The 22,037-nt window shown below is 49.5% G+C and overlaps 1 protein-coding gene and 1 pseudogene across 1 annotated transcript in view; one reads left to right on the plus strand and one right to left on the minus strand.

Annotated features, from left to right (window-relative positions):
• Window positions 1-22,037, plus strand: part of LOC131570466 (zinc finger protein 850-like) — a 748,589-nt gene that overhangs the window by 107,000 nt on the left and 619,552 nt on the right. The gene's annotated exons all lie outside the window — the stretch shown is intronic.
• Window positions 19,132-22,037, minus strand: part of LOC131570541 (28S ribosomal RNA) — an 8,022-nt pseudogene continuing 5,116 nt past the window's right edge.

Below are 22,037 nucleotides of genomic sequence, written 5' to 3' on the forward strand. Positions count from 1 at the left end.
TCTAGTGTGCCTTAATATGCCTTTTCAGGTAGCTGAACTGCTTCCAGCAGCTGGATTGTCTCTTCTTTCCCTGTGAGGTCAGCAGTCCCCTCTCTTTCCAGATGGCTTCATGTGCATGTATGACTCCAAATGCATTCCTTGGGTTTGTGTAGATGGTTATTCTCCTCCCTTTTGCCCTTTCCAGGGCACGGGTCAGGGCAATTATCTCAGCCTTCTGCGCAGAGGTACCTGTTGGTAAGGGTCCAGACTCGATTACCTCTCTGCAGGTAGTCACTGTGAACTTGGCAGTGTCGCTTTCCTGTCAGTGAACCAGGTCTCTGCATAGTCCGGAGGAGTGTCCCTTAAGTCTGGGCGACGGGAGTCCGTAGCTTCAGTGGTCTCTAGGCAACTATGGTGTCCACTGAGAAAAGAAGCTGAGTTGACAATATTAGTCACCACTATCTCTACATCGTCTTGCTCTACCATGATGGCCTGGCATTTCAGAAACCTCTGTGGTGAGAGCCAGTGGCCACCCTTTACTTCCAGTGCTGCGGACACTGTGTGGGACACTAGCACAGTCATTTTTGTCCCAGGGTAAACTTGCATGCCTCTTGAATATTCAGCACAACTGCTGCTACAGCTCTGAGGCAACCTGGCCATCCTTTGGCTGTTGCATCTAGTTGCTTAGAGAAGTAAGCAACTGCCCTTCAGTAAGGGTCCAAGTCCTGAGCCAGTATTCCCTGGGCAATTCCTTGCTTGGGAAAAATAGAAAGAATGGTTTACTTACATCTGGAAGTTTCAAAGCTGGAACTGACATGAGGGCACTCTCTCTAGCTGGCGAAAGGCCCATGTGGTGTCTTGTGTCCACTGGAGATCTCTGTTTCCATTGGCAATAAGAGCATAGAGGGGTCTGGCGAACAGTCCATAATTATAAACCCACAGCTGGCACCACCCTGCCATGCCTAAGAAGGTTCAGAGCTCCTTCGTTGTCTGGGGTTTCAGGGTTTGGCATAGGGCTTCCCTGCCTTAAAGTCTGCTGCTCAGCACTCACTTCTTACCCCAGGTAGATTACCTTCTGTTTCACTGCCTGTGCCTTTTCTTTGAGACTCTGCGTCCTTGGAGTCCTAGGAAATTCAAAAGGCTTACCGTCCAGGCTTCTCTCGCTTCCCTCATCCGAGTGGCTACTAGAAGATCGTCCACGTACTGCAACAGCCTCCTTTCCTCTTGTGGAGCTTCCCGGGACTCTGGGTCTTTGCAAGCTGTTCTCCAATCGGAGTGGGGAATCTTGAAGCCTTCAGGCACATGGACTATGTGAGCTTGTGTTTGAATGCAAAAATTTTCTGGCTGGCTTCATGGATAGGGAGGCAAAAGAAGGCATCTCTTAGGCCTAAAACAGTGAACCAGGTTAGCTCAGGTGTTAAACAAGTTAGTAAGGTATATGGATTTGCTACCACAGGGTATAAATTCTGTGTTATCTTATTGACAGCCCTTAGTCCAGTACTATCAATTATTGGGCTGATTCCTTCCTTATCTTCCTTTTGAGGGTACTATTCAGTTCTCACTAGTTGTGTTCTTTCCTTAAACTTGATGCTCATGGAGGAGCATCTTTCACTCTCCCTGGTACAACAGAGGCCCATACCCTTGAAAACATTTATTTACTTATTCTAATATCTCCTTACTAATGTCTCTCTTAATTTCAGTGTCTGTTAATGTTAAGCCTAACATCTTTGTATCATTTGCCTCCAGAGTAACCTTTCTCATTTGAGAATGTTTAGCAAATTGAGCGAATTGTACAAAAGCTTTTAGGTACACATAGTACTCATATTACTTTAAAGGTTTGCACAAGGATGCCAGGATGCCTTCTCAGACTGGCCAGTTGTTCAGTTGTTCCCCACACTGCAACATAAACATTCTCCACAGGTACTAAAGTTTTATTTAAAACTGAAGATATGGCCCTTGTGTCAACAAAAATTCTTCCCTTTTGGGGAGGTCATCTTTACCCTTCCTCCCTTACCTTGGGAGGAGCCTTTAGCAAATCATATGTACTCATTTTGTGAACTGTGATTGCTTTGCATTTCAGCACGATAATCCTTGCCTGATTTCATACGTTGCTATCTTATGCTGCATGCTGAACAACATGTTTGATTTGCTTTCTCTTTGCCTTGCTTTCCCTTTTCAAGAAATCTGGGTGATTCCTTAAAACACAAAGACATTTCAGCATACAAAACTCTATCCCGTTTATCCTCCTATTTTAAAACAGTACTAACAGCAATGAAGTATTATAAATCTTTTTATTTTCTGAGCTGCTCCTACTGGCAGCCTTCTCCCAGTGAGCCCCTCCCAAAAGGGGCTAATTTAGGAACCTCTTTGCTCTGGTCAGTTCTCATTATTTATTTCTCTTTGCCCTATCTCGCTTCCACTCAAACCTTTTTACAGACCTTCACAGTAGTTTCTCAGTTTTCCTCCTATACACACAGCTCCAGGTGGCAGGTATCAGATGTGGTTCCCACACACACAAGTTCTAAGACCTTAGGTTCTGAATCCGCTTGACCAGAAACTTCTAATTTACATGTGCCCTGACACTTATTAGAACAGCAAAACCAGTGTTTCTCATAAACACCGCACTGCAATAATAACTGCACATCCAGCTTTTGCTCACAGGCCATTCCCGTGTTCCCTGGGGAGACGGGGCAGCCAGAGCTGTCCCTGTGCCCAGGGGACAGCCACTGTCAGTCACCTCACACAGCATGCTAATCAAAAACGTGATATAGACACTATATTCTGATCAGACAAAATATCAGTCTTTTCTAGTTCTTTCCTTGCACAATCTAATTAAGCCCTGTGTCTACTTACACTTGTTTTACTGCTTTGCAAAAAGGCTGTGCTAGTCACAGCCGAAATTCTGATATGCCCACAGACACAAACACTCGCACCCGCACCCCCCCTTTATCTCAAATTCGCTAGAGCCAAGGCTTGAATTGCTGTGAGGGGGGGGAATTCTTGGAATTCCTTTAACTCTATTGTAATTAAGCATAAATCACGGTACTATAGTTCTCCTATGTAAAATGCCACTCTTGTTGCAACAAAATCTTAAAATCTCCACAAACACTACTATACAATCTGAGAATCAAATTACCACAATGCAGCGGTAGAAAATCACCACACAAAACCACTTGGAAAGGGCATATCTCTCAAAGTGCTCACTTTTCTCAACACAACATAGCATACCATAATTCAGCATTTACTCATATCAATTTTCTTGGACACAATCAAAATCAAACATCCAAGGCAAAGGAACTCTCTGAGCTCATACTCATACTCACGGTTAAAATGTACCAGATCTACACAAATCACTACATTTAAACAGGATAAGTACCATCACTGACATTCTTCCACTCGCTTCTCTGTGGGGCACTTCTGTCCTGCCCCCGCAGCCTGTTGCAGCCGGCGCTTCAGGCCTCACTCGGCTGCTTCTAACACGGGTAGTACTGACCCCCCCGCACTGTAGATTTATTCTCTTTTATACACCATACACTTATACACTTGCACAATTAGAAACACAGTGCACCGACCACACAATGCACACATTAACCATACAGTAACACAGTGTCCGGACATCACACACATGCAAACAAAACACACACGGGCTCAACACTTCTGCTCTATCAGAACTATGAACCCCCAACACACATACACGGGTTCACCCGGCTCACCCCCAGAGCCTCTAGCGGTTCTGCTCTATCAGAACTATGAACCCCCAACACACATACATGGGTTCACCCGGCTCACCCCCAGAGCCACTAGCGGTCTGCTCTATCAGAACGATGAACCCCGTCTCTAATACAGCTGCTCTATCAGCTGAACCCAGACGTCTCCGGGTGGTTTACTCCCTTGCTCTCCTTTCCCTCCCCCGGGGCCCCTCAGTACATACCGTATCTTCCTCCGCAGGCCAGCAGGTCCTTGTCTGTCCTCGCAGGTGGCAAGTTGAGACGAGCGGAGCCCCACCAGGAAAAAATCCTAGGGCGCGCCTTGGAGGTCCGTCTATCCCCCCTGCCCCTGTGGGGACAGAGAACTCCTGCCTGGCTCGCCATAATGTTTTGCAGAGAAAAGAAGAAACCTCACAACTTTATAAAAGTTGTAAAGCCCGGTATGTTTATTTTACGACGCGCGCCGGACGCAAGTCCCCCAACAAGGCATGCGTGCCTCTGAAGACCTCAGGTCGTCTTTTATCCCCCTCCCAAATGCATATGCATACAGTTTCACAATAAGTTCATACATATTCATTCCGCGTGACATTTAGCACTAGTTCTTCTTTATCAGAGGAATTCCTAGGTCTGGGGCAGATCGACCTTGCGGTAATTTCTGTTTTTCTTTCTCTGTCTCCTTGCTGTCTCGGCATGCGGCCTTTTCTTCAGCTTTGGCCCTACAGACCTCTCACCTCTTCCAGGCACTTCACCTAATTCAGAATGGATCCCCACTTCATCTCATTGTGAAGCGTTAAAGCCACCAGCTGGGTGCTTTTCCATGCCTGGGATTGCCCTCCCACTCCGTTCACTGGAGGGACTTCTTTGAATTGCCAATGCCCGGGCCAATGTGCTTGGGGAAAAATCGTGCAGTCTGATCCCGTGTCTGCCCAGAACTGAAACCCTATGACATGGGGATCCTGACTGCCATAAAGGCGGCATGTCCCCCACACCATCAGGGGCTCCTTCCCTATTCTCATGGCCAGGGCCACCCAGGGATCCCGCGCTGGGGCGCCCCCTGCTGTTCCTGTGACACCGGCGCGGCTTGTGGCCGTGCGGGGTGCGAAAGCATTACTGGTGGTGGTGTGCAGTTCTGGCATTGTGTTGTAGGTGGGGATGTAAAATTGACTGCTCCCTGTGGGGGCATGGGGTATGAGGGCCCCCTGCCCCACTGGGGGCTGCTGAAGCTGGGCCGCTGCACATTCCAGATGGGAGGGGGCTGAACACGGCCCGGCCACCCCCTCCCTCCCCCGTTTCCCTGGAGCCTGGATCTGCATTCCTCAGCTAAATGTCCCTTCTTCCCACATGCCCAGCACGGTCCCCTAAGTTCTCCTTCTCGTGGTGGAGCAGCTGCTGATAGGCACCTTGGCTGGGGGCAGTTTGCTGCCAAGTGGCCTGCCTGGCCACACTCAAGGCATGCCATCACACTGGTTATTGCAGTGTGGACTGCTGCTTGGATGGGAGCAAGGTGTTCCTCTTTTGCAACGTGTCTGATCATGGCAGCTATGTTGGACCCCTGCGGCAGTGACCTTAAAATGTCTTTGGTGGCTGAGTTGCATTGCTGGCGTAGGCACTCTGCCAGCACAGGACCCTTCGCCTCTGGGGGTAAGGCAGAGGAATCTAATGCGGCCTGAAGTTTGTCCACAAACTGAGTGAAGCTCTCACTCTCACCCTGTTTTATGAGAGACCACGGAGATGGTTTGGCTACCACTTTAGAAGCGTCACGGATGGCTTCTCGGGCAGCATGGGTTGTTGTCATGACCTCATGGGCCCGCAAGCCCTCAGCCTGTTGTTGGGGGGTGATCATAGTGGGGTCTGTGCCCATTAGCCTCTGTATGCTGGAGCCGTGCAGTGGATGGTCTGCCCCTGTTACCAAGGCTAGCTGTTTGAGGCAATTATCCTCCCATTCTTGTTTAAAAACGATCATCCCTGCACCATTAAATATCATTCTACACGTCTGCTTAATGTCAAAGGGAAGCATATCGTCCCCACCAAAAATGCTGTCAATGAGTGTGCAAACCATGGCAGAATTAATTCCCTTATCCGCAATCGCTTTAGCAATTGCCTGCACATCTTTCGGATTGACCGGTGAATAGGTCCTTTGGTTTCCGCCTGCCCCCCCCACACGGACAGGGAACACTAGTTTAGCTGAAGGGTTGTACTTGGCGCAGGCTATCTTTATTTTTCGCCAATCTGTAAGCGGGGTCTGGTCTTTCCCTGATGACCCCTTCACCCGTGCGGGAGCGCTGTGACTGGAGACCTTATGTGCTGCTCCTCTCCCTCTGTTAAGGCTAGAATCCGAATCGGAGCTCCCCGACTCCCTCTCAGACTCATCCTGGCTCGAGTCTGAGTCGGAGTCGGATGTGGAATGGCCGAGCACTTCCGGGCTGCTCTGCCTTTTTCTCGGGCTCCGACCCCGCCCCCACCTGCGGGGGGCGGACCGTTCCCTCCGCCTGGGGTCTCCCCGCCTCCTGCTGGGGGAGGTCCTTGCCTTATGTGGGCTTAATTTGAATAAAGCGCTCTGATTGGTCTCACCCCCCACCGCGGGGAACGCCTCCCCTCCCTGCTCGCCCACGCATGCGATGTTAAGCAGGCTGACTCCATTTCCGCCCTTTTCCCCCTCTTCTCTTCCGCCCTGACCATGAGGTCGGCCGCCATCTTCGAGCCCCTACGGCGGCGGAGAGATTGTATCGATCCGGGCAGTTCCTGACCATCCCGCCGCTTCCCGCGCCTCCTCCGCCAGCCCCCCCCAAAAACACTGCGCCCGTTGCTTTGCCTCCTGCGTCGGGTCGGCAATCAGCGGGGGGGGACGGGTAGAGGGGCCGCGGTTTTGTCGAGGGGCTCCGAGGGGGGGCTGGGATCTGGCGGGCTCCGCGGGGGGGTTGGGGAGTCTCCCGGGGGTTCTGGGCTGGGGCTCGGGGGGAGGTGGGACGCGCCTAGCCCCTGCACATCCCCATCTGCAATCTGATCACTTTCCCGGGTGGTCTGTGTCGCTGCCCCCACCCCTAGCTGCAGAGTAGCTATTAAGCAGCTTCTGGCAGCTTTCCAGGTTTCTTGCTCTTCTCGAGCTTTTTGCAGAGCCCGGATGACTCTGCCCCACGATTTTAGGGCTTTCCCTGAGCCTGAACACATGGTATCCTCGGCCAGGGTTTTCGTACAATTATCCCACACCTCCGTGTGTAAAATATCCCCGGGGCTCTCTATAGCCCCCAGCTTAATCAATCTCGACAATGCGAGAGTCGTATCTTTAAGCTTACAATCAATTCCCCATTATGTGCACACTTCACTTACGACCTTTGCTATAGCTTCCATGATTCGAGGGCGTCCCCTCCGCTGTAATCGGACCTGCCGCTACAGCCGCCGTCCTCTGTCCAGGCGATCCCCGTTCCCCGGGCACTGGTTCGATCCCGGGTTTTTGGCACCACTTGTCGCCTTCTGATGCAAGGCGAGGTGACCTGGTTCTGAGGAAATGGCACGGCGACCCAAACTCTCCAGGGTCACTCGGGCCAAGAACACACACAGACACCAGTATGGTGGACGGTTCAAGACCTTTATTGTCCCATCTCGTCGGGTTTTATACTGGGAAAGTTTTTTCCCTACGTCAGGGGGTCTTACTTTACTGTAATTGGTTAGTAAGGAGTAGAAAGTTACTAATGTTAGGGGGGACTACATTCTTGGGTGATCCTTTATCACTAGGCGTTAGGGGCAGAGGAATTCTACTGCCTTCCGTAACATCGCAAGATTTTCCGAGCGCCTGACCCTATCTACTACAGGCTTTCCACGTTTCTTGCTCCTGCCGTGTTTTCCGTAGAGCCCACACGACTCTCCCCCATAATTTGAGATTCCGTCCCGAGCCTGAGGATATGGCCTCCTCGGCTAGGGCCTTGGTACACCTATACCACATTTCTGTGTGGAGAATATCCACTGGCTGCCCAATAACCTCAATCCGCAGTAGCCTCGATACTACGAGGGCAAAATCCTCTGGCTTGCAGTCAATACCCCACTACCTGTGAACCTGAAAAATGACCTTCGCGAGGGCCTCGATTCCTCTCGCTGGTCCAGGAGTATCCTCCCCGCTGAGCTGGGCCAGCCGCTGCAGCTGTCTTTCACCTGACCAGGCAATCCCCGTCCGCCGGGCAAAGTCCCAGGTTTTGGCCCCACTTTGTTGCCTCCACTTGAGGCGTGACGACCTGATTCGGGAATGGCACAGCGACAATGCCCCTGCCGCTCGGGCCACGTACTCGCAGACACCAATGTGGTGGACGGCAAATGGCATTTATTAACGGTTACACGGGGTTATATATAACAGGGGTTAAGGGCCAACAAAAGGGGGGGGCTAAGTAACTTTAACAGTAAAGGGGAGGGGTTCTGTCTACCTGTAACATCGCGAGATCTTCCGATCAGTCCCTAATCTCCCACATTTGCAGTTTAAGAGGGCATCATTTATTCAGGCCTGAGGTCTAGCAAGGGATAACTCCTACCATTATGTGAACATGTAATTCTACCAATGTCACTAAATGTGTATTACAATTTATCCATTACCGTAAAACCCACCCCAAGCTCCCAGATTTAGTCCTTTTTTCTATCACTGCATTCTTGAGCCAGATGTCTTCTTGTCTTCCAACCATTCCTGCTGGGAAGGCAGCCCCTGCATGCCTTGTTCCTGTGCTAAAAGCTCACAGGCACAGTAAAAATTAATTAACCCTTTTGATAATGAGCCAAAGGCTTTGTGTGGGCAGGCAGAGGCAGGCAGGAGGTAGAGCTGTCAGCAAAGGAAGGGCCCAGCCAGGTGGGGCAGCCGGGGGATGCCGACAGCCTGCAGGGACAGAGGCACAGGGCAGGGACTCTGTGGGACAGCCTGGGCTGCACAGGGCACAGGGATGGGCAGCAGCTGCAAGACAGCCCTGCCAGAGCCAACTTGGGCAGCACTTTGGCCATGGCTGCTGGCCCTGGGGCCAGGAGGGGACAAGCGCCCCTTGCAGGCCTGGGGCCTCATTGCCTCCTTGTCCCTGCTCAGCAGCCTGGCAGGGGCCGCCCCATGCTCCTGCCCTTGGCATTGCCCATTCCCACATGCCAGTCCCCATCCTGGGAAGAGCCCTGAGCAAGGAGGGAGGGACAGGACCTGCCTGGCCAGGGGCTGGGGCTCAGGCCTTGGCCCTTTGCATTCCTCAAACACATCCAGGTTTGCTCAGCACCAGAGACATCTTTCCCTTGCTTGTCCCCACCAGATATCACTGCCTCCAGTGTTCTGCTCTGCCTGGAGAACTTCCTCAGTTGTGTCCCTCAGTGGGACCCATTAAAACTTGTAGAAACTTTGGAGTTTAAATTTAATTTTTAGTTCCTGAGAAGTTCTTTGAACACTCTCTGGGACTGAGTCTTACGTAAACAGCAGCAAAGCCCTGAGAGGGTCATTAAAGTCCTTGTGCTGTGTCTGCGCTGCTGAGCTGGGCTGGGCTTCTGCCACAGGAGATCTTGGAAACCAAGAAGAACACAAAAAGTCATTTCTCCTGATGAGCAGCTTTTCTCTCAGTCCAGCAGGGCTGAGGGCACTGCTTGCAGGTACCTGAGAGCAGTGAAGCAGAGAGAGACTTAAAGGAACTGGAAAGACAATTTTAAGCTCATTCATGGAGAAATCTTCCCAGTTTTTGACACAGTCAGTTTCTGGCTGCAGGGATCTCCTAAAGCTGGAGATGGCAGGACTGATGTGACTGTAAGAATGGCTCTGCTGCCCTTTCTGCTTTGGGGGAGGATGTGCTGCAGAGTGGGGTTGCCCTGGGCACCGTCAGAGGGACAGGGCAGGACGGCTCCTGTTGCCAGGGACGGCTGCAGGGGGTGAAGCTGGGGCTGCAGCCAGGTCTGCCCAGGGCTGTCCTGCAGAGCAGCTCCTGCAGCCCTCAGGGCTCTTGGCCAGCCCAGGGCATGTGCCACCTGCCAGGGGTAGCTCTCAGCCTGCCTGGCAGCTCCCCATGGACGCTGCAGGGGAGCTGTGGGTGCACGGAGGGACTCCTGCCAGGGCAGGTCCTGCTGCTGTGAAGAGGGTGCTGTGTGGGCCAGGGCTGCTCAGAGCTCCAGCTCATGCCCAGCTCATTCCTGAGGGGACTTTTCATGGGGTCATTCAGGGCAGGGGTTTCCTGCTTGTGTCTCTGCTTTCATGAATCTGTGCTCCCACTTTTCCCTGCTCAGCTTGGTGGCAATGGAAACTCAGCTGTGCGGGGCAGAGCAGAGGCTGAGGGTCTTCAGCCATCACCCTGAGTTTTCCTGGGAACCTCAGCAAGAGCTCACACCTGCCCAGCCTCCAGCAGCACCACCTTTCCATGGTGCGCAGGCTGGGGGAGCTGTTCTTTAATCCCTGCAGGGCTGAGCAGCTGCAGGGCAGGGCTGGCCCAGGGGCTGGGCTAGGCTCTGGCAGCTCTGGCAGGGAAGGAGCCCGGGGCCACAGGAGCAGCTGGGGCTGGGACAGCTCCAGCAGCAGAGCCGTGGGCAGGGAGGGAGGGAGGGAGTGCTGAGGGCAGCCCTGCTGCAGGGCAGATGTGGCATCTGCTGGGCTTGCCCTGCAGGGCAGACACTACCCTGAGCAGCACAGCTCTTGTGTCCCCTCGCAGCCAGCACAACCCTCAGCCCGGGGGCTCAGGGCCCTCAGTCGCTCCTGGGCTGGCAGAGGAGCCCCAGAGATGAAGGGCATCTCTGCGGCCATGTGCCCATTCCCTGCTGACCAGGGCCTGAGGGCCACTGTCCTGCCCTGCTGCTGCCTGGCAGGGGCTGGGCAGGGCTGGCCAGGGAATGGCTTTTCCTCAGGCCCAGCTCTCTCTCTCTCCTTGCCTTGCCCAGATGCTGCTGGCATTGCAGAGGGGCTCTCTGCAATGGCAGTTCCAGCTGCAGGGCCAGGCCCAGCCCTTGGGCTCCTCCTGTGCAGGCTGAGCACAGCAATGGGGTGTCCCAGCTCCCTGTGCCTGGGGAGCTCTGGGCAGGGCAGCCTGGGACCCTGGCAATGAGCCCACTCTCCTCAAGCAGTGCCATGGACAGGACCCTTGGTGTGTCCTCAGGATGCCATCCAAGCTGTCAGCTGCCTCCAGGGGACACTGGGGGACAGGAGTGTCCTTGGCCAGAGTGGGGCTGGGACTCTGAGAAAGGCTAAACCAGTTTGCTCTGCTGTGGGTCCCTCTGCTCTCAGTTGTGTCAGGCTGATTTCCAGGGGAAGATAGGGACTGCCCTGGATTGCAGAAAAGGGCAGCTGGGGACAGACAGAGTGACAGAGCAGCTCCCCTAGCCCTTCACTGAGTTCCAGCCACTGCTCTTGCCTTGCACAGCTGTCTCTGCTCTCCCTGGGCACAGCAGGAAACCCTCTCAAACTGCCTTTGGCCATCACCCTCCCTTAGTCCTGGGACAGGAGATGCTGCTGAGCTCCTCAGCCTCAGGAGCTGTTTGAGCTGATGGAATCTTGTCGGGAGTTTAGTTCAAGCATGGCTTAAAGAAAAAGGCCACGAAGCCATGCAACTGAGAGAAAAGTAACAGGTAGCTGTGAAGCAGTTTCAAAGCAGTTTCCAGCCTGACTTCTATAAACAATTAGTCTCTCTCAGGCATCATTGTATAAACAATAAAGTTCTCAGGCAGTCTTCCCATAACAAAGGTAACATCCTCTCTGGGAAAAGATGGCACCCTGGGAACAGTTATGGAAGTTTTGGGAACCGTTCGTATCACAGTGAGAACACTGGATTTGTTTGATGTAAACAATCAACGGTATTGTAAAACAAAAGGAGTGGTTAGAGTTTTCTCTGTTAGCCTATCGTAAACCTGGATTTTGGAATATGCATGAAGTTAATTAACACTGTTATTTAAAGTGACTGATCGATCAATAAAGTTGGAGTTTGATGCATTATAGGATGGTCGTTCTCCCCCTCACTTCAACAAATTGGTGACACCCGGACGTGATAGCGGACACCACGACGATCGCGGCCATCACGGGGATTGCGAACACCAAAGGATAAGTGAGGAATGGTTCAGGCTCCGAAGCAGCGGGAGCGGCAATAAGTGCGAAATTAAAGCGGAGGAAAAAAGGAAACCGCCGATACGCGCCGTGCCCTGGCGACCATATAGATGACACCAGCTGAGATGTGAGGCATAAATATGGGAAAACGCTGCTAGGTGAAAGTGCGCACTTAAAAAGAGGTATGGAAAGACAAGCCGCATATGAACTTTTTATTATGTTTTTGCAAAAAAGGCAAATTAAGGGAATAGACTTAAGGAAGGAATTGCAAGGTCTTTTGGCTTATGGTCTGGAACGGGGAATCTTTGTGAATCCCCACACAGTTTACGAGTTAACGGAATTGCGTGAATTCGGTGATTTATTGTGAGAGGCTGCTTTAGAGAGTGGTAAAACTGCCAAGAAGCTAAGCAGGCCATGGCGAGTGATATATGATGCACTATTTTACTATCTCTCTGAGTGCAAGACAGTGGCAGCAGCTCGTGGCGCTTCCGAGTCTGTGCTACTCCGAACTCGGCACGGGCGCTCCGCCATGGGGAGCAGCCGCGGTGAGCGACCGCCTAAAATGCTGCACTATAGCGGCGGGAGCGGAGGCAGCGGCGGGGAGAGCGGAGCCGCCGCCGCGGAAGCCGGGGCGCGCCACCCCGGGAGAGAGCGAAGCCGCCGCGGGGGGAGCCACGGGTGCAGCGGTGCCTGCAGCGGAGTCAGCCTGCCGGCGAGTAAACAAAGAGCCCAGCGCAGGGGGGGGTTTTCGCCCGCTCCGACACACGCACCGCGGGACTGGAGCGCTTTTTGCAGCGGGAGCGTTTCTCCCTCCCCCCACAGCCGGCAAAAGCTTCAGTTTAAGACCTAACAGCCTAATGGATGTAACTTTTGTCAACAAAAGGAAAAGATCCCTGTTGAAATTAAGAAACAAGTGATGGTAAACAAGGAAAGTTAAAGGCACTTTAGTTCTTCCTGGCAGAGACTGAAACAGGAATCAGCGTACTGTATGCATGGGTCAAATTTCGGCCGGTTTGGCTCGGCATTGGTATGCTGTCTTGAAATCACCTGTATTGGCAGAGACTTTAACATCAGAAGCCCAGATGGCTCAGTCAGTGGAACATCAGACTCTAGAATTATATTTTGAAAAGTTTAAAAATGTTAAGATATGTTAGACTGATTGTATGAGTGAGATGTTGTGAGTGTGCTTTTTGATATAGAAATGCTATAGCAAACACGTGAACAAAGTTATTTTAGCTTAATATTTTAGAATCAGGCCTGTAAGTAAGTTATAGTAAATGCTATATTTTATGTCTATAGTAAGTTTTATCTGTTATTAAGTAGTTTAAGTTAAATTAAATGCTAAATACTATTAAGGTTAAGTTTGTTAAGTTTATTTTCTGTTAAGTTTCGAGGTCTGTTAAGGTTAAATCATATTAGGTTTAAGATAAGTTAGATTCTGTTAAGTTTGATCTTACATTATTTACAAATAAGTCTAAAATCAGTTAAATTTTGTTATAGTTTTGTTAGAATTAAGAGATTTTACATGTAAGTTCTGTTGATTTAAAATTCTATTAAGTTTAAGTAAAGATAAGTTTAAGTAATGTTAAGTTCTATTAAGTTTAAATATTTTAAGTATTTTAAGTATAAGTGCTATTAAGTTTAAGTGATGTTAGATAGATTTATGCTTTTACGATAGGTGTTTGTTTTATGACTTGTGTTCAAAGTGTTGTTGTGAACATCAGAGAAACCTTGCTAGCTGAAAATACTATTTAGTTATTAGAATTGCCTATTCTTATGTTGCAAAGAGTGTAGCACAGTTAGCCCATAGAATTTTGAAGCCAGTTAAGTTCTATTAATTTGAAAATAAGTCTGCTAAGTTAAGTATTTTAAGTGCTTCAAGTGCATACTACTTTCTCACCACTCCAAATCAACAAAGGACTGAGAATCGCCCAGCTGATGCCATTTCAGCCAAATGACTAAAGGATTACAGACTATAAAACTGATTTTGAACATTTTTGAGAAACTCAGGGAAGAGGTGGATGTGAAAATCTCATGGACAGAAAGGATTGTTTTCAGACTTGCCATTCACCTCCTCTCCAGGTTCACATAAATGAAAACAGCTAACAGCTTTCTTTTCTTAGTCCAATTACCACCTACCGTGCAATGCCTGATAAGGCCGGACATTGTGGCTCAGCTGAGGGTGGTTTTAACCCTTTGGGATAAAACGCTGTTGCCGGACGACCGGGGAACTGATTGACATTATTGAATCATTATCATCTTTCCATATAAAAGGACCGGCAAAAGAGAACTGCCTTGAATGTCACAGCCCACATTGTGCTGCTTGGGTTGCACTGTGTTGTGGAGGTTGTGATGAGACCTTTTGGGTGGATCAGTTGTCACTTTTTCGTTTATGGTGTGACACCTGTAATTATAGACATACCTGGGAACATAATTGGGAGTAGGCTCTACCGAACGAATCAGGACTAAACACTGCCTCAGCTTTAGATCTTTATGAATCACATGAGCAGAAAATCTTGGCTTATTATCGGTGGGAGGTACAGTGTATTTTGAAAAGGGTTAAAGGTTAAAAACTGATAAGAAAAAAAAGGTCAAAGTAAAAACAGAAAAATGAGGTTTACTTTTGTTATATTGCTAGGTGTAGTAGTAGCTGAAGAATTAAGGGTAATACAGTTTAATCAACCTAGAGATAATGTATGAATAACACTTGCTAGACAGATTAATCAGTCGTCGCTTTGTCTCAGCATTGCCAGTATCGTCTCCTCAAGAATTCTGCAGTCTTATTAATAATCGTGCCTTATGTATGCACAGTATGGTAAATATTAAATTGCCTAAAGGGTATACTGCCAGTCAGAGTGATGGCTACCGTCAATGCCTGTTAGTTCAATCTCTTAATATTCCTTTGCATTCTCCACCTGAGGAGTTAGAGCTTTTTGGAAGTGCAAATGCTAGCATGACCAGCACTTCCAACAGTGGATGGTTTAGCTTTGATTATTCTAATCCTCAAAAGATGAATCCATATAAACAAACATGGGCTACTCTGGATTCAGCTCTAAAGCCAAACATAGTGTCTAAACAACTCTACAGCCATTTTAAAGGCTCTAGCATCATGACACCTAAGAAATTACCTACAGGAATATTTCTGGTTTGTGGAGATAGAGCCTGGAATGGAATACCAGCCCAACCTCAGGGTGGACCTTGTTATTTAGGCAACTTATCACTATTCCACCCTAATATATTTGTGTTAATGCAATTAAGTCATAAGACAAGCAGGCAAGGGCGCAGCTTACATGACTTGGACTGTAGTCCAGTGGGGGATCCATGGTTCTGGAGTAAATTTAAACAAGTGATGGTTTCAGCTTTCCTACCCTGGGGTGCTGCAAGCAAAGCATTGACTCTAGCAAAACAAATAGGGTGTTGGGCTAAGGGTGAATTAAATAGAACTTCACAGATATTAGATATGTTAACTTCAGATGTACAAAGTGTTAATCACGCTGTTCTACAAAATAGAGCTGCTATAGATTTCTTATTATTAGCTCAAGGCCATGGATGTGAGGAGTTTAAAGGGATGTGTTGCATGAACCTGTCTGATCATTCTGTATCTATTCATGCTAAGTTGAAAGAGCTACGGCTAGGGCTTAACAGCCTTAAGGAAGAAGAAGGATTGGGTATTGATGAGTGCCTTAAAAGTTTAGGATTGGGACCATGGCTAAGAAACCTTGTAAAATATGCTATAGGGATGTTAGGTGTACTCTTATTGCTTTTACTTATATTACCTTGTTTCTGTAGCTGTATCCAAAAGATGGTTAGTAGGATGATAGAGAAGACCTGGCAAACTAACCTCCTTTCTCTTAAAGAAAAAAACGGGGGAAATGTCGGGAGTTTAGTTCAAGCATGGCTTAAAGAAAAAGGCCACGAAGCCATGCAACTGAGAGAAAAGTAACAGGTAGCTGTGAAGCAGTTTCAAAGCAGTTTCCAGCCTGACTTCTATAAACAATTAGTCTCTCTCAGGCATCATTGTATAAACAATAAAGTTCTCAGGCAGTCTTCCCATAACAAAGGTAACATCCTCTCTGGGAAAAGATGGCACCCTGGGAACAGTTATGGAAGTTTTGGGAACCGTTCGTATCACAGTGAGAACACTGGATTTGTTTGATGTAAACAATCAACGGTATTGTAAAACAAAAGGAGTGGTTAGAGTTTTCTCTGTTAGCCTATCGTAAACCTGGATTTTGGAATATGCATGAAGTTAATTAACACTGTTATTTAAAGTGACTGATCGATCAATAAAGTTGGAGTTCGATGCATTATAGGATGGTCGTTCTCCCCCTCACTTCAACAGAATCTAACCCCAGGACTTGCCCCTGTCCCCATTCCATGACCCCACTGCTGCAGAGCAGAGCTGACCCCTTGGTGTCCATGGGGAGAGCCCCTGCTCATCACAGCAATGGGGCCAGATCCCAGCAAAATTCCAGGCACAGGGCTGAAGGAAGAGCTCTGAGAAAAGGAAAACTGGGGGGCACAGAGCAACAGGGGCAGAGCTGGGAGAAAGGGCTTGGACAGAGCTCAGCAAAGTCTGCCCTGACTTGTCACTGTCTCCCCTTTGAACAGCTCCCCATGACCCACTGTCTCTCAGCCGGTATCGGCATTAATTGTTGCAATAAAGGTGGTCTATTGGGATGGCCCCAGATTTGCCCTGTGCGCCTGACCTTGTTGGGGTCATTATCATGCTGTCCATCCCTCCCAAAGAGTACCTCCAATACTGCCATTTCTCTCAGCTGTTGGATCCCATCCTCAAGAGTCTTCCAGCACATTCTATGGTGCTGCTCCTGCATTCTCTCCCTGTGAACAAACCTGTCTCTGACACTTATTAAAAGCCCTGGCTCCCTTACAAAAATCTGATTGATACCTGAGTCCTGGGTCAAGCGTCCCAAATTCCTTGCCTCACCACCATCCAGCTGGACACCTGTACCCATAAGATCCCAGACCCAGAGTAACCAGGTTGTATAAGCCTCACGTCCTGTTGTACAATGTCTGTGTGCAGATTATAGAGACTTTTGTACATCAGGGACTCAGTGATGATCTCAACCATTGGCTCCCCTGTGAGTTGTGAGGGCCCTCCATTCTTATCCTTGTCTGGGTGCTCTGATTTCATCTTAGACCTCCTCGTTTCCATAGGGCAACTGCTGCTGGCTGTGACTGCCTCTGCAGTTCAGCTGGAACCTGGACAGTTGTAACATCTGTGGGTTCCACTGCTGCACCATCAGACTCTCCCTCTTTGAGGCAGGGGGAGGTTTCCTCACCAGCTGGGGAAGTGTATTCCTTCAGCATCTGGCCCATCTCACGTATCTCCTTCATCAGACCCCCCACCCAATCTGGGTGGTTCATTTCTGAGGTGGGCTGTGGGGCAGGGGCAGGCTCTGGAGTGTTGAGGATTTTTTGCAGGTTGAGGAGTTCTTGCTAGACAATGGCCATATTCAGCCGATGCACAATCCAGCCTGCTTGTACTAATGGACAATGAACACATTCACAAACAATGGATAATGGACATATTCAGAAATGGGGTCAGTATATCCTTGAGAAAGATACAAGAAGAGTCATCAGGAATCAGCAAGTTTGTCAGCAAGCTTGGGAGAGTGAGAAAAAAGAGAAAGCAATGGGTGGGCCAGACAACCACAGCATGATGCACGAAAAATGAGATGATCCAATCAGCATTTTAATTTAGATGTGTAAACAGCTAGGATTAACCAATCATGTATTAGCTAGAGAAGCATGGGCAGTAGAAACTTATTATAAATCTAGTCTTTTTAGGGATAATAAATTTGGCTTCACTGGATCATATTGGTCAAGGTGTGATGTCCCTGAACATCCGCACCTCGCAACTGGGCTCCTGGAAGTCTTCATCTATGTCACATTCCGTGGGTTTTTATTTACTCCTTATTTGTCCATCCTGTAGAAAAGGATTGGTGTCAGTGGGAAACTGACATTGCTTGTTTGAAGGGGAGCCCACCCATCCTGCCTGAGGATGATGAACTCCTCTGTTTTAAAGTCTCTTTTTGAGGGTCTCTTCTTGGGTCCTCTACAGGTTGGTTTTTTGTTTCCTCTCCTCCAGGCTGTCCTGGCCTGTGCTGGGAAAAGTCCACTGCAGGGACATCTATGCACCCTGGGATCCCAGGGTCCTGGGCATCTGCACGGGGATGGGCAACATAACAAAGGACTGTCTGGAGGCCTTTGGAAATGGGAATTTATGGACAGGTGGGACTGCTCAATCTGACTGCACCAGGCCCTCACCTCTGGATCTCCTTCCTGCTTGGCAGGGTTCCGTTTCCAGGCAGTGTGGGCAAGGACTGGCACTCACCTGCATGGAAAGGCTTCTGCCTTTTGTCCCTGTAGCTAAACCCAGGGTGAGATTCGTCCTTTAGTGCTCAAAGAAAGGAAAGGAAATCCCAGAAGGGATGTGCTCTGTCTTTGAAACCATTACCAATTGTGAGGAACACCCCTGCTAAAGTAGGATGTGTCCCTGATCAAAGAAGGTCACCCTTCTGACCAAACTGATCCCAGACCAAAGGCCAGGCCTTCTGCTGGGCTCCGGAAGGGGTTCTGCAGGCAATGTGCTCAGGGGAGAGACCTCCACTGGCCTCACTTCTCTCCGGGATAACACATCCCATCCCATCCCATCCCATCCCATCCCATCCCATCCCATCCCATCCCATCCCATCCCATCCCAAGGGTTCCCAGGATGGCCACAGACAAGAGGAATGGGATCCAGCACACTTAACGACTGCGTCGAATATCAGGTTTAGGACTTTCCCAACCAGATAGTCATGAACCACATATCCTGAACATGGAATAGATATGAAAATAAAATAAAAAAGAAAACCAGGACATTTAACAAGGACCTTTCCCCAAGGAACTCCAGGACTGCACTGAGCAGGTTCTGGGGCAGAACACATCCCACAGCTGGCTCAGGAGCCCCATAGCAGTGCTGGGGGTCCCTGACCCTTGGGCCCACTGAGGCTCTCCTGGGCCAGGGAGCTGCCTCAGCTGCCACAGCACTCAGGCACCACACAGGTGCCTCAGTCCCACCAGAGCACAGCCACCCATGAGAGGGTGAGACTCTTCTGCCACACACCAAGAGTGGAGAGGAACCTCCCAGGCCCTTTCACTGTCCCTTGGCACATTCATTTCAGCCTGACCCTCAAAGCCCTGCTCAGCAACATCCCCCGCTAGAGTAGGATGTGTCCCTGGTTAAAGGAGGTCACCCCTCTGACCAAACTGATCCCAGCCGAAAGGCCAGGCCTTCTCCGGGCCTCTGGAAGGGGTTCTGCAGGCAATGTGTTCAGGGGAGAGATCTCCATTTGCCTCACTTCTCTAAGGGATAACACATCCCATCCCATCCCAAGGGTTCCCAGGATTATTATTGCAACAGCACATCATCAGAAGGGTAAAACTAACCTGTCTCATGATGGTCCAAACCAAGCTCAGATTCCCTATTAGTGGGTGAACAATCCAATGCTTGGTGAATTCTGCTTCACAATGATAGGAAGAGCTGACATCGAAGGATCAAAAAGCGACGTCGCTATGAACGCTTGGCCACCACAAGCCAGTTATCCCTGTGGTAACTTTTTTGACACCTCCTGCTTAAAACCCAAAAAAGCCAGAAGGATCGTGAGGCCCCACTTTCACGGTCTGTATTCGTACTGAAAATCAAGATCAAGCGAGCTTTGGCCCTTCTGCTCCACGGGAGGTTTCCGTCCTCCCTGAGCTCGCCTTAGGACACCTGCGTTACGCTTTGACAGGTGAACCGCCCCAGTCAAACTCCCCACCTGCCGCGGTCCCCGGAGCAGGTCGTGACCGGCACGTGCCAGCCGCTTGGCGCCAGAAGCAAGAGCTCCCCTCGGGGCTCGCCCCCCCCCGCCTCACCAGGTAAGTGAAAAAACGATCAGAGTAGTGGTATTTCACTGACGGCCGGGACGCCGGCGGGCGGGTCGCCCCGCACCGCCGAGCGCGCGCCCGGCTTCCCACTTATTCTACACCTCTCATGTCTCTTCACAGCGCCAGACTAGAGTCAAACTCAACAGGGTCTTCTTTCCCCGCTGATTTCGCCAAGCCCGTTCCCTTGGCTGTGGTTTCGCTGGATAGTAGGTAGGGACAGTGGGAATCTTGTTCATCCATTCATGCGCGTCACTAATTAGATGACGAGGCATTTGGCTATTTAATAAACACATACAAATTGTATATGTTCCTTTTCTGGGTTAAGTAAGGTGGCCCGTCCACCTGAATGACCAAATTGGAATTTATAGCCCAAAATGGGCTAGACGCAGTTATGACGGATGAACCCCTCCCAAACAAAAACCAATTCCACTGTCCAGCGAACCTGTTGAGGGGAGAGGCCTAGTTTATTTACCAAGTATTTACACAGATACAATTGATCTAGCTTTGCTAACGAATATATTTACAATGTCAACGGAGGTGGATGCCAGGGCCCACGCGGTTCTCTCTAGCCTTGTTTTAGAGAGACCAAGGGCAGTCAGCAACTCAGTATTCCTGCCGAACCATTTACCATGGGCTCCCATGGGGAAGCCAACATATTCAATGTCATCAGCATTAGTCACTTGTTGAATTTGTGTATGAAGGCGCTGATATTTTTTGGCCTTCTCCAAGGCGGCCTCAATGAGACATCAGAGTGCTCAGACCTCACAGTCACATTGACCACAACCGCCTTAGAACCTTTGACAAAGATTAAATCCAGTTTAAATAGTTCATTTACATAATCCCTCAGGTGTGGCTCCTCAAAAACTGTCCAACACTCCCTCTTAGCCTCCTCGCTAAGGGTTTCACAGATGGCATTGTGTCTCTTAATCCTGGCATCTTGAGTGATGGCACAGTTTCTGACAATGTGGGCTGCGCTCTCAAATCTAGCTCCACAATGTCTACATGATTGAGCAACATTCTCTTGTTTACCCCTAGCTAGGAATTCTCTTGTTGGGTAGACATTCGCTCTGAGTTGTAGGGCCGTGATTAGTTTACAGTGAGGTATGCCCTTAAACTGCCTTATCCAGGCATTACTGATCTCATCATTCTCGAAATGCTCAATCCTATGGCCCCAGATGGGTCCATTTATAAAATTCTCGTTTCCTCCAGTTACAAGGTCTTGGGTAACAAATCTTAGGGATGGGTGCTTCCCATTCCAGCCAGGCTCCATCATCGCCCCCCAACTCTACCAATGGTAAAGGCTCCCAAATTGATGGGATGGACTCTTGTGTCCCCCCCGCTTTCAACCACAATTTTTCAAATAACCGTTCCAGATGTACTTCCTTTAGATACTTCACAAGAGTCTCATCAAAAGACTGGGCTAATCTATGGAGTCTTCGCGCCTGAATACTTGGAATGAGCGCCACCAACTTGATGAGGTCTAAACCGCCATCCTTAAAACTCGAATACAAGATCGCATCACATGTACGTGGGGGAAGATGAAGCCATTCCTTAACCATGTTATGAATTAATTGGTCAAGGGATTCAAGTAGGCCCACCTCACTTAGGTATGGTCAGCCAGATATATCAGTCTCGGGATGGTACAGGTCCTGAGTATATCGACTTTCTGAAGAGGTTTTAAGGGCGAACGACCAATCCGATGAAGCCAATCCATAAGCTTCTCTGATAGTCTAGGATCTGCAAAGCCAGTCCAGGGGTCAACCCATGTGCTGACGTACCTTTCTGAGCTCCCTGGGTCGATCGTGTTAAGGGGGGATCCATTAATCACCCACGTGGGACAATTATTGATAGTATACGAGTCCCTTGTAGGCTTGATGTAAAAGCCATGACATTTTCCCCCCTGCGTACTGAGGCCAGTTAGATTGCAAAAGGCCTCCAAAATTTTGATGTTATGACACATGCCTTCCCAAGAGTCACTCAGCAGCACCAAGTCATCAGCAAATGCCATGGCCATAAATTTCCAGTCCCCATGATGGAAAACCTCACCTTCACTCTCGAGTTTATATAGAAGGGGGTCCATCGCTAAAATTGAGCAGCAAAGGTGACATGGGGTCGCCTTGCTTGACACCTGAGCAAATGTATATGGGGTCTGTCCTTTCTCTTCCCATGGAAATGCACATCTTAACATCCCGATACATTTCCCTCACCAACTCTATCATGTGTGGATCCACCCCTCTCTGGACCAGACCCTCAAATACATGCTGATGACAGATGGTGTCAAATGCCTTAGCAATGTCCACGAACACAACCCCCAGATGTTTATGCTCTCACTTAGCTGTTCCACCACAAGCTGTAACAACTTGAGGTTTTCGGCACAACCTGATGCGCAAATAAAA

Source organism: Ammospiza caudacuta, chromosome 35 (assembly GCF_027887145.1).
Source record: "Ammospiza caudacuta isolate bAmmCau1 chromosome 35, bAmmCau1.pri, whole genome shotgun sequence".
Taxonomy (NCBI): Eukaryota; Metazoa; Chordata; class Aves; order Passeriformes; family Passerellidae; genus Ammospiza; species Ammospiza caudacuta.